General features: G+C 40.9%; 1 protein-coding gene and 1 long non-coding RNA gene across 5 annotated transcripts in view; one reads left to right on the top strand and one right to left on the bottom strand.

Annotated features, from left to right (window-relative positions):
• The window catches only part of LOC124036052 (small G protein signaling modulator 1-like), an 83954-nt gene that overhangs the window by 46694 nt on the left and 23473 nt on the right, over positions 1-13787 (bottom strand). The gene's annotated exons all lie outside the window — the stretch shown is intronic.
• LOC124036053 lies at positions 3324-6531 on the top strand. 2 transcript variants are annotated; one of them, XR_006838843.1, is made up of 4 exons: positions 3324-3430; positions 4753-4910; positions 5327-5616; positions 5710-6531. It is a non-coding gene; the product is annotated as an uncharacterized LOC124036053 (long non-coding RNA). The 2 variants fall into 2 exon arrangements; XR_006838842.1 differs by having other exon boundaries at positions 3339-4910.

The raw sequence follows: 13787 nt of genomic DNA, 5'->3' as shown, positions 1-13787 counted from the left end.
CCATTAATACAGGTAACGAGTGGAGGACAGAGGAGCCTCTTAAAGAAGAAGTTACAGGTCTGTGAGAGCCAGAAATCTTGCTTATTTGTTGGTGACCAAATTCTTATTTTCCACCATAATTTGCAAATAAATTCATTAAAAATCCTACAATGTGATTTTCTGGATTTTTTTTCTAATTTTGTCTGTCATAGTTGAAGTGTATGATTAAAATTATAGGCCTCTCTCATCTTTTTAAGTGGGAGAACTTGCACAATTGGTGGCTGACTAAATACTATTTTGCCCCACTGTATAGATAACTAGTAAGGGAAAGGGGATACCTAGTCAGTTGTACAACTGAATGCAATCAACTGAAATGTCTCTTCCGCATTTGACACCAAGACAGTCGTGAAGAGGGCACGACAAAGCCTATTCCCCTCAGGAAACTAAACATATTTGGCATGGGTCCTGAGATCCTCAAAAGGTTCTACAGCTGCAACATCGAGAGCCTCCTGACTGGTTGCATCACTGCCTGGTACGGCAATTCCTCGGACTCCGACTGCAAGGCATTACAGAGGGTAGTGCATATGGCTCAGTACATCACTGGGGATAAGCTGCCTGCCGTCCAGGACCTCTACACCAGGCGGTGTCAGAGGAATGCCCTAAAAAAGTGTCAAAGACCCCAGTCATAGACTGTTCTCTCTCCTACTACATGGCAAGCGGTACCGAAGTGCCAAGTCTAGGCCATAAGACTCCTGAACAGGTAATCAAATGGCTACCTGGACTATTTGCATTGTGTGCCCCCCCAACCCCTCTTTTACGCTGTTGCTACTCTCTGTTTATCATATATGCATAGTCACTTTAACTATAAATGCATGTACATACTATCTCAATTGGCCTGACCAACCAGTGACCCCGCACATTGGATAACTGGGCTATCTGCATTGTGTCCCGCCACCCTCCAACCCCTCTTTTACGCTACTCTCTGTATATCATATATGCATAGTCACTTTAACCATATCTACATGTACATACTACCTCAATCAGCCCGACTAACCGGTGACTGTATATAGCCTTGCTACTGTTATAGCCTCGCTACTGTTATAGCCTCGCTACTGTTATAGCCTTGCTACTGTTATAGCCTCGCTACTGTTATAGCCTTGCTACTGTTATAGCCTCGCTACTGTTATAGCCTCGCTACTGTTATAGCCTCGCTACCAATATTTTTCCATGTCTTATATATTGTTGTTTTTATTTCTTTACTTACCTAATTGTTCCCTTTTTCCACTGTTGGTTAGAGCCTGTAAGTAAGCATTTCACTGTAAGGTCTACACCTGTTGTATTCGGCGCACGTGACAAATAAACTTTGATTTGATCAGAGAGGTGCGGGGAGGTTGCCTTAATTGACATCCACGTCTTCGCCGCCCGGGGAACAGTGGGTTAAGTGACTTGCTCAGGTGCAGAATGACATATTTTTACCGTGTCAGCTCGGGGATTCGATCCAGCAACATTTTGGTTACAGGCCCAACGCACCAACCACTAGGCTGCCGATCTCTAGAGTTTGCATAATCAACTAAATGAGACAAAACAGAAAAATTAGGGTAGGGAGGTGAAGAGAAAATTAGGGAAGTGAAAACATCATATTCTAAAGATGTAGGATCTGAATAATCACTCTTTTATTGCTGAGAATTTTCCTGCACTGCAGGAAATGCAGATGAGCTTAGTGATTTACATAAATTCACTGAAAACCCACACTAACGCATTAACACGTGCGATTCTCACACTTGTATATGTATTGCGATAGCAACATTGAGATTTTATTGTGGTTCCATGGTCCAAACATATTGTTTACCATGTCTGCTGTAAAGGGACAAGGGAGCCATGTGAAAATGAGTTTTGATCAGTCATGGAAATAAGATATGAAAACATAGAAGATGGAGAACAAGCTATGAAGGAGAAATAATGGAGTTTTGTTGCAGGTACAGCCAACGATTGCAAAAATAATATTGCGATATTGTCAAAACGATACAGTGTCATGTACACGTTTAAAGTTGCATTTAAAGAACAAAACAAATTGGCAATATAACTTTCATAACAGTTACATTGGCAAGCTAATAGTTTAACCACCGATAAAGCAACATTATGGACTAAACGTTCAAATCCTGTTGCTGCAGGATTATTTTGCTCTGGCAATATGGGTCAAATTAATTATCTGTACATCTCATCACGAAATTGCATAACATTTGCCCAACTCAGTTTCTGATTAAAGTACATTATAGTACATATACACATGAGTTAATCCCTCTGTTGGAAATAATATTGCAGTTTATACACTTAGACTTTTATTTAACTTATTATACATGTTTTTTTGTCCAGCTTCAGGTCAATTGGCTTTACATTTAGAATGTCACTATCATGCCCTCTCTACCCCGGAGAGGATGGGTTTCTCCTCAGCAGGGCAGTCCCTGGTCTACAAAGCCACCCGGAGTTTATCCCAGAAGATCCCAGTTTGCTCCCCAGCTCTGGGCCAACTCAAGTAGGTGAGTCTTTTCACCAGCCTCAACATGCGATGGTCGGGCGATAACTGCTGGTCCGGGAACTAATCCAGAAACACCAGGATCAACACATGCTTCTGCTCATCAAACAGACTGAAGCTGGACATCTGCATCTCCCGAGAGTACCATTCACTCTCCAGGTAGCGACGACTGATCATGTCGATGATCTTGCGGCTCCCGGAGATGGCGTCTGTGATGTTGTCTATGATGGGTTTGCCTGGCTCGAAGAACCGGTGGTGCAGACAACCTCCACCCCTGCTCTCTCTTCAGCTTTGGCAGAAGCTCCCCCAGGACCCAAGGCTCATCGTGGGCATTGTAGAAGACAGTGGCATCGTACTGACCTCAATGAGGCGCATGTCTCTTCCTCCTCTTTGTATCGTGGAGATAAGCCAGGAAGAGGTGGTAGGCATAGACCACCTTCCATCTCAGGAGATGGTAGGTAAAGGACCCCATCAGGATGAGGAAACGCAGATAAGTGGTGGAGATTAAGTAGTAGAAGCCTATGTCGATTGAACAGTAGTGGGTGTCAAGGTCCAACAGTTTGGTAACTCTTTTGTCAACTGGGATGATACAGGCATAATCATAGGCATCAACAACTTGCCATTGGTTGTCTATTTTCACCTGGGGACAGGGGTGACATGACCTCCCCACATTCTGAAATAGTTTTCTAATTGAGCTGTGATACAAAACGTGGCTCCGGTATGCTTTAGGACCATGCAGACGCCTCAGGGAGGTCAGGTAGGCCGTTTTCCGGTATCAGCCGGCTGTATGAAGTCAATGCTTCGGAAAGGCTGGAGAGATGGGACAGAGGCAGCTGCTGTCTGCACTTTTTCTCAGAGTTGTAAAAGCAAGCAGAGATGAAATGGGCTACTCTTTAGTTGACTGATGTAGCTAGCAAGGTAACTGCTGTTTGACAGATAAATAAATATTTACTCCCAGTGCTGATGTACTACTAATGTAACCGACTAAAGTTAGCTAGCTAGCTAGCTCGCTCACTGACTTTAGCTATTATTTTTGACTCAATTACACTAGACCTGAATCAAACGATGAAACCAGCAGCCAAATGATTGAAGACCGATATTCTGACGTTTTTCTGCGTTTTTCTTAGTCAGTATAGCAATGTAACGTTATCAATCTGTCAGTTTCCTCACAGCTAACTCCCTACTTTTCACACAGACATGGTATAAACAGCTCTACAGGCATCACTTTCATAGTGCACAGTCAGTACGCAACACTATGCTCATTATGTCTTAGCAGGGTCAGACAGCCAGGGAAGACCACTCTACAGAGCTCAGGTACATTTTGCAGTACATTATAACAATCAGTGAATGGATACAAAGTTCCATCTGGAGTTGATGGGTAGGCTACAGTCTGGGATAAACGGTTATTTAGATTGTTGAACCATTGATTATATTCATGGATAATATAACGTATAAATGTACACCAATGTAATTCTTTGTCATGTCTTATCTGAGCAGGATCAGATGGTGACAGGGGTCTCATCAGGGTCAGGCAGCCAGGGAAGACCAGTCTGGTTATGGAGCTGAGGGGAATTTTTGCAGATACAACACTATTTTCTCTGTGCAGCAAACACTGGAAAAGCAAGAAGCTTCAAACTATTTTAAGGCAGTCTGACAAACCTCTAAAGTTGATTTCCAAACTGTATCAAGGGTTGATAGAGGCTTTTCCTGATGACACACAACAAGTAAAACAAAAATGTGAGGAAAACCTGGGAGACAACACTGATGATAATGAATGGATACAGATATGTTTGAATGCCCAGTCATGTTTATATCATCCCAGACATAAATGACTGCAGTTTAAGACCATCCATAGAACGTACTACATGCCAGTGAAACTGAATATCATGCACACAAATGTAACTATTCTGCTGGAGGTGTAAAACGCAAACACGGGACATATTTGCAGACAGTGCATTTGGAAAGTATTCAGGCACCTTGACTTTTTCCACATTTTGTTACGTTTACAGCTTTATTCTAAAAGAGATTCAATTGCTTTCCCCCTTATCCATCTACACGCAATACTCCATACTGACAAAGCAAAAAAACAGTTTAAAAAAAACATTTTTGCAAAAGATATAAAGTTAGCCATGGAAAACTGCAAATGTGTTGCTACTGCTCTCAATAATATTGCTGCTATGAATTTATCAGGCGCTATTGACAAAGGTCAGTGAGAAAAAGTTGTGATGGACTACTTTCAGGAGGACGATTTTTGTGGCATTGCACATGGTCAGTGTGAACCAGAGTGACTTGACAAACGGGCCAAGCAAGCTGTACAAACAAAACGGAAACTACACAGGACATCTTATTTAATGAAAGGGATTGCAGTCTGCTGTGAAGCGTTCATTCATGTACACGGGTAAGAGTCTATCTACAGTTTCAGATATTATACATTTCTAATTTTGTCAGAATGTTGTTTTCAATGCAAGTTAAAGCTTACTGTTAGCTAGCTAGCTAACATTAGGTGGCTGGCACTTTAACATTACATGTATGATCTGTGAAGTAATATTATCTCAGAAAGCCATTTGCATTGCTAGTTATAGCCTAATGTTAGCTAACAACAGATTTTTACATTGTCAGCTCGGGGATTCGATCCAGCAACATTTTGGTTACTGGCCCAAAGCTCTAACAACTAGGCAACCTGCTACTATGCTAAAATATTTGTATCTAGAATTTGTCTTTCAGCATCAGCATAAACAACACGTTTTGATTGTTTAATTTACCTCCAACATGATTGGCACTAATTTTATTGATCTCCCATTATTTCTGTATTAGCACCATTTCTTCACCAACTACGGAATTGGAGAAACACATGTGGATCTGAATTGTGATAACTGCATTGGTGAAAAAAACAAACAAGTTTGTGGTCTCGAGATTGCTGGTGTTGCGAAGGACAGCACTGCGACAGGGGTCAACATCCCATAGCTGTTTGGACTAGAGGATTGTATGGTACTAGTGGAAAGCTATGGCTGGCAACAACACCTGACTTCGTACTTCAGGCCGCTGCCGCAGATCAAGCAGTACCAACACTTCAGGAGAATATCATTTTAATTGCATTGTATAAGGTTATTCTTCTTATCTAAACTTGAGAGGTGAATTGATGTTTTGCAAGGTTGTAATTTCTCCTCAAATTTGTTTTCTTATTTCCTGTTTTACAGCTTTGATGCTCTGGAGCCTGGTGTTGTTGTTGCCAATGAGCGTTCGGACTCAGTCGGGACCAGGTTTCAGCTCCTGCGCAACGCCGACATCATTCCTCCAATAGATGGTCTGCCTGTACAAGCACCACTTGGACTGGAAACAGCAAGACAAACTTACATTTCTGAGAAGATTAGGGAGTTTTGCGATGAAGAGACTATGGACATCACATGCCCTGCACCAAAGTCAAGGGCAGGAAAGAAACAGGCTCTCCGAATATAGATTCCCTTGTTCATGCGTGGTTTGAACGGACCAGTTCATCACTGGGGTGCGAGTTCCCAGTGGCATTGACACTTTTTCTTATATTTTCTTTATATTGACTCCATCTATTTTTGATATTGCTACTATGCAAGTAACCATTTACTGTACTGTTTATACCTTCTGCAGTGACCCATCCACTGAGCTAGATGTGGCTGGGGGTTATAGCATTTCTTTCACCAATTTAGACAAGTGTGTCTGGGTAAGAATCATCTAATATTTATACAATATTTGTTATCTGGACACTTTCTGTTTACCTGGAATTTTTTCTTATTGTAGGCTACAACTTTTACCACTTTTAGTCTTAATCTTTACTACACTACTTAGTGTTTAGCACATTACCTCACATGTGAATCCTTAAAGAGATGGGTGGGTCTGGCTTTAGAGGGCGTGAACAGTGCTGAATAGGTGTAGACAAAGCTCTCTCCAGTAGGTGTACCAAAACATTCAATGGCCACTTTCTCAAAAGTGGGATTACAAGTTCATCAACTTTCAAAGCAGAATTACTTTCCCATTGTTCATCAAATGCAGTGTATGATATAACATTTTGTAGCTCTGTGTCTGCTTTTATCCAATGTCAAAAACACCATTTCAAATTTTGCTACATAACACTGAATCAAGGTGGTCAGGCACAGTTAAGGATACTAATACTATATTATCCTACTTATCATGTTTCACATTAGATTTATTAACTACTAAAATGTAAAACGTTTTTTTTCTTTCAATTCTGGTGCAGCTCTGCACACAAGCTTATTAGCTACCTAGCTCAAGCTTGTTAGCTAGCTAGCTCAAAAAGGACATTCAAAGTGCCTTCATAGAAGCCAATCCTCTAGGTATAATTATGTGGACCTAACTCAGATAATGCATGCCATAACAAGATGCCCAGCTCTTCAAGCCTCCTCCTCAACACTCTCTCGCTCTCTCCCCACCTGTAACATTTCAGTCGCATCTTGTTTAGATTGCCTGCTCTATCCACACTAATTGGTGAAGTCATTTAATGAGATTAAGGTTAAAAATAAAAAAAACTATAGGATTCAAAGTTTAAAAATGAAACAGAATTTAAAAAATGATGGTTCAGTTCAGAATGAAATGATTGGTTGGTTGGAACCAAAATTATTTTCCAATGGTACATACACACAAAAAGTAGGTTTACATGGGAGAGATGCGTTTTACCGTGAGGTGTTGTCTTATTTGTTTTGTGAAACCAGGTTTGCTGTTCACTTGAGCATATATGAGATGGAAGGGAGTTCCATGCAGTCATGGCTCTGGATAATACTATATGTTTTCCTTGAATGTGTTCCAATCCAAATCTATTGGTCGCATACACATTTAGCAGATGTTATTGCGAGTGTCACAAAATGCTTGTTCTGGACTTGGGGACTGTGAAAATACCCCAAGCGTGTGTGTCAGCGCTGTGTGTACATTTACTACGCAAACAATTTGGAATTTCCAACACATTAATGTTTCTTATAAAAAGATCCTTCCTCGCAGCACTTGACCATATGACTGGACAATAATCAAGATAAGATCAAACTTGAGCCTGCAGGACTTGCTTTGTGGAGTGTGGTGTCAAAAAAGCAGAGCATCTCTTTATGACAGACAGACCTCTCACCATCTTTGCAACCATTGAATCAATATTTTTTTACTACAATGACAGTTACAATCTAAGGTAACACCAAGTAATTTAGTCTCCTTAACTTACTCAACAGCCACACCATTCATTATCAGATTCAGCTGAGGTCTAGAACTAAGGTAATGATTTGTACCAAATACGATGTTCTTAGTTTTAGAGATCTTAAGGACCAGTTTATTGCTGGCCACCCATTCTAAAACTGACTACAACTCATTGTTTAGGGTTGCAGAGATTTCACTAGCTGTGGTTGCAGATGCGCAAAAGGTTGAATCATCAACATATAGTGCGCATTTGGGAAAAATTCAGACCCCTTCACTTTTTCCACATTTTGTTACGTTACAGACTTATTCTAAAATATTTTTTTTATTAAACTCTCAGCAATCTACGCACAATACCCCATAATGACAAAGCAAAAACCAGTTTTTAGGCATTTGTAAATTTATTACAAATTAAAAACAGAAATATATCATTTAGATAAGTATTCAGACCCTTTACTCAATACCTTCTTCAATCACCTTTGGAAGCGATTATAGACTCGACTTTTCTTGGGTATGACACTAAGCTTGGTAGCCCTGTATTTGGAGAGTTTCTCCTATTATTCTCTGCAGATCCTCTCAAGATCTGTCAGGTTGGACAAGCTCCCTGCCACTGAAAAACATTCTCACAGCATGATGCTGCCACCATCATGCTTCACCGTAGGGATGGTATTGGCCAGATGATGAGTGGTGCCTGGTTTCCTCCAGATGTGACACTTAACATTCAGGCCAAAGAGTTCAATCTTTCTTTCCTCAGACCAGAGAATCTTGTTTCTCAATGTCTGAGAGTCCTTTAGGCACCTTTGGCAAACTACAAGCGGGCTATATTGTGCCTTTTACTGAGGAGTGGCTTCCGTCTGGCAACTCTACCATAAAGGTAGAGTGCTGCAGAGATGGTTGTCCTTCTGGAAGGTTATCCCATCTCCACAGAGGAACTCTGGAACTCTGTCAGAGTGACCATCGGGTTCTTGGTCACCTCCCTGACCAAGGCCCTTCTCCCCCGATGGCTCAGTTTAGTCGGGCGGTCAGCTCCAGTAAGATCTTTGGTGGTTCCAAACTTCTTCCATTTAAGAATGATGAAGGACACTGTGCTCTTGGGAACCTTCAATGCTGCAGAAATGTTTTGGTACCCTTCCCCAGATCTCTGCCTCGACACAATCCTGTCTCGGAGCTCTACGGACATTTCCTTCGACCTCATGGCTTGGTTTTTGCTCTGAAATGCACTAGTTTACTGTGGGACCTTGTAGAGACAGCTGTGTGCATTTCCAAATCATGTCCAAATAAATTGAATTTACCACAGGTGGACTCCAATCAAGGCCATGGCTCAGGGGGTTGATGTCCTTGATTATCTTTTTGTCCTTCTTGTGACATCGGGTGCTGTAGGTGTCTTGGAGGGCAGGCAGTGTGATGCGTTGGGTCGACCGAAGTTTTTGAAGGTCTTAGGAACCAAGCCAAATTTTTTCAGCCTCTTGAGGTTGAAGAGGCGCTGTTGCGCCTTCTCTTCCACACTCTCTGTGTGGGTAGACAATTTCAGATTATCAGTGATGTGTACGCCGAGGAACATGAAGCTTTTCACCTTCTCTATCGTCAATGTGGATGGGTGTGTGCTCCCTCTGATGTCTCCTGAAGTCCATGATCAGCTCCTTCGTTTTTGTTGATATTGAGGGAGAGGTTATTTTCTTGGCACCACTCCACCAGGGCCTTCACATCCTTCCTGTATGCTGTCTCGTCATTGTTGGTAATCAGGCCTACTACTTTTGTTTCGTCTGCAAACTTGAAGATTGAGTTGGAGGCATATGTGGCCACGCAGCCATGGGTGAAAAAGGGGTAGATCAGATTTAATATTGTAGATAGACTGGCTTTTATCAATGCAATTGTCTGCAGCATCATTTCCAATCCCCCATATTTTTTTGTAAATATATAAATTATATAGATATTTTTATTTATATACAGTACCAGTCAAAAGTTTGGACACACCTAGTCATTCATGGGTTTTTCTTTATTTTTACTATTTTCTACATTGTAGAATAAGAGTGAAGACATCAACACTATGAAAGAACACATATGGAATCATGTAGTAATAAAAAAAGTCTTAAACAAATCAATATATTTTATATTTGAGATTTGTCAAAGTAGCCACCCTTTGCCTCGACGACAGCTTTGCACACTCACACACTGGCATTCTCTCAACCAGCTTCCCCTGGAATTGTTATTTGATAAAACCTTTATTTAACTAGGCAAGTCAGTTAAAAACAAATTCTTATTTACAATGACAACCTGGAAAGCATTTCCAACAGTCTTGAAGGAGTTCCCATACATGCTAAGCACTTGTTCACTGCCTTTCCTTCACTCTGCGGTCCAACTCATCCCAAACCATCTCAATTATATTTTTTCCCTTTTTTCTCCCCAATTTCATGATATATCCAATTGGTAGTTACAGTCTTGTCCCATCGCTGCAACTCCGGTATGGACTCGGTAGTGGCGAAGGTCGAGAGCCATGCGTCCTTATGAAACAAGACACTGCCAAGCCGCACTGCTTCGTGACACACTGGGCGCATAACCCAGAAGCCAGTGTCAGCGTGCATGCACCCGGACTGCCACATGAGTCGCTAGAGCACGATGGGAAAAGGACATCTCAGCAGGCCAAACCCTCTCCTAACCCAGACGATGCTGGGCCAGTTGTGAGTCACCTCACTGTGACACAGCCCGGAGTCGAACGCGGATCTGTAGGGACGCTTCAAGCACTGCAGTGCCTTAGACCGCTGCGCTACTCGGGAGGCTCAATTTCGAGTCTCATAACAAAGGGTCTGTTTTTTTTTACATTTGAAAACATTTCTAAAAACCTGTTTTCACTTTGTCTTTATGGGGTATTGTGTGTAATCTAATAAATTTAAGAATAAGGCTGTAACGTAACAAAATGTGGAAAAAGTCAAGGGGTCTGAATATTTCCTGAATACACTGTATTTCTAAGGTTACATATAATATAGGCTATTGAGGCGTTGAATAAGGCCCTGTCTGGACCACTTCTACCGGAAGAAAGGAACCAAGCCAGAAGTCGGTGTACAGTATCCGATCTAAGCTATCAACTGCTTTTGTTTCATGTTTCTCTCAGGAGTGTGAGAGGAGTCCACGTGGAGTGAGGATGGAGAGAAATCTGTTCTAAACGTTTCTTATGTTGCTGGTATCATGGTTGAAGAAAGGACAAGACATAATAATGAGTGGTAAAGATGAAACATTGAAATTGGGACATTATCATGGGCCATCCCATGATCAGGTTGATTGTAGAGGTCTACACCACGTAAAATTATAGTAATTTAGATTAAGAATGCATTGAGATACTGATCTGTATTATAATCGTGATTAAAAACGTTAATAGTAGAATTATGGGATAATTATACTGAATGTTAATATGAATGTAAATTCTGCTAATATTGATGTGTGTTGAAGTGATTTTTTTACTAATAGTGATAAGACCAATTTGAATCACTGAGCAATGTCATTCTAAATTTTGGTTGGATAAATATTTGATTTTTTAATTATGATTTGGAATATGAATGATTTCCCTGACCCATTCTCCATTCCTGACTACATCTCTGAGCATAAGGACTTAGAGGGATGCCTGTCCTATATGTTGTGACGACGTCTGTGTTTAGACACTGGTTCTCATGTAACTCATGTATTTCTATGTTATATTTGTATTTTTCTCAACAATTGATTATTCTGTGTGATTAAACCTGTGCAAGTTTGTATTGTAGAATAAAGGTTGTAAACTTAGTTTCAGAAGGGAAAAAGCTTACATATAAGCTAAGGTATTTGACATTGAAGGGATTTTGTTTTTTATTTTATATTAAATATTGAGTACGTAATTACTGTTCTGATTCTCCAGAAGGGACAATGTCCCTTGAGAGGGTAATGTCGTGGCTGAATCAGAATTAGTTAGGTAACATAGATAAATAAGATGTTTTATCTTATTTTTGTCATTAGAATGTCTTCTTTTGGACTATACTGTTGGCAGTTGCAGTTATCCCTTCTCAGCTAGGGCTCAGTCACTTGGGGCCCAGAGAGGGGAGAGGTCAGGCTTGTCTTCATATGTCAATGTATCTGTTAAACCATGTGATGCTATGAAGAATATCAGAAGGGGAGGAGGACAGAATGGAGGCTTGTCTTCTTATGGGAATGTGTCTGAAACTATTGTATGTCCCCTCTGAGGTTGCCCTTATCTTGACCTAGTATATGACCTAAGAGGCTCACTGTCTCCGTGAGCTTGTCCAGGAGGGATTGTATTTGAGATGGGGGTATCTAGAATTGACAATTGATATATGCCATTGGATGAGGTAATGTTTTGGTTCTAAGTGGTACCAAGAATGAGATTGGAATCTCGTCTAAAGAGACCAAACTGAACAGTAATTTATAGCTAATGCTGTCTGGCTATGGGATACTCCTCTCTCAATTAAAAGTTCTTCCTTTGTAATGTTCCTAAGATATGTTATTCGTCATGTGAGTTGAGAGGGGTGTGTCTTGGCTAGAAATTATGCTAAGAATGATTTTGTAAGCACTCTCAGAGAATTAATTTATAGACACTGAGTTGATCTGAGAGTCACAGGGCTATGGTGAAGCTCATATATAATTAAAGATGGACTTTATAATATAACTCTGACTTGTGTGTGGTTTGCTCTCTCAATGTTTAGTAATACAGGAAATTACCATGACAAGATGCACTCAGAAATACTCATCCTTCCTCATTATAGAAATGCTAATAAAAATACATTAGATTTATGTAGGATTTTTTTCTAGGACCCAAAGCCCATTTGCATAGTTTACTGAGAAGGGAAAAACACTGGTGACTCATATGATATTTGACTTGAACCATGGTAATTAAAGTATGCTAACTAAGGCTTGGATACAACTGATGATACTAACGTGTAAATACAGCGCATATTCAATTTTGGCCCCCTGAAAGCATTAAAATAGAAATGCTATATACCAATATCAAACCAAAAGCCCTGCCTTTGGCCGTCTGAGTTCACAACCTTGTCAGCGTCGGCAGCAATGTTAAAAATCAGCCACAAACATGACTCATGCTGCCATCACGATAACAATAGCAATCCCAAAGTATGATCTCTCACACACACACACACACACACACACACACACACACACACACACACACACACACACACACACACACACACACACACACACACACACACACACACACACACACACACACACACACACACACACACACACACACACACACACACACACACACACACACACCTTGTTCATTAGGGGCCCACCCTGCTGTGAGAGAGAGAGGCTCAGGAGGCCGCAGAGTGACACAGTTAATCAGAGCAGCTGAAACATCAGGCCTCTGGTCAATACTGAACATGAGACAATACAATGATATGAATCATTCACTGTTTTTAAATTTAAGGTTAAGTTGATGAAAATACTTGATTTTTGCAGAAAAATTTGAAGTGCATCTCCTTGTTGTTTTACAAGCAGTACATGCTGGCTGTTTTAAAATTCCCCCACAACCCACATTCCCACTGAGATGAAGGCCTGAATATTGAATATTGATTTTTGCAAATTACCATGTGTTCTCAATGGCTTACAGTACCTACATCAATAACAGCACCACTTCTGACCCCTAGTTAGTCCCCTTTGGTTTGCCCACGTGACCTTTTCTTTATAGGAGAGGATGAGGTGGTGGAGCTGTGTCCTCAGGGCCCAGGGGCAGCTGCTCAAACAGCTGGTGTGGTATACCCTCATGCCTTAAGGCAACGCCGAGTCCAATATAATTGAATATACCACAGGTGGACTCCAAGTTGTAGAAACATCAAGGATGATCAATGGAAACAGGATGCACCTGAGCTCAATTTCGAGTCTCATAGCGAGGGGTCTGAATACTTATGTACATAAGGAATTTCAAAACAAAATGTGGTCAATTTGCACAAACAAATACAAACCTGTTTTCGCTTTGTAATTATGGGGTATTATTGTGTTTCGATTAATGAGGACATTAACATAAGAAAATGTGGGGGAAATCAAGGGGTCTGAATACTTTCCGAATGCACTGTTTATGGTTGTTTTGCCTACTTAAGTGGAATGA

The sequence above is a fragment of the Oncorhynchus gorbuscha genome, linkage group LG05 (genome assembly GCF_021184085.1).
Source record: "Oncorhynchus gorbuscha isolate QuinsamMale2020 ecotype Even-year linkage group LG05, OgorEven_v1.0, whole genome shotgun sequence".
In the NCBI taxonomy this organism is placed as follows: Eukaryota; Metazoa; Chordata; class Actinopteri; order Salmoniformes; family Salmonidae; genus Oncorhynchus; species Oncorhynchus gorbuscha.
The sequence above is the reverse complement of the archived record's forward strand: the minus strand, read 5'-3'. Positions and strand labels throughout refer to the sequence as shown.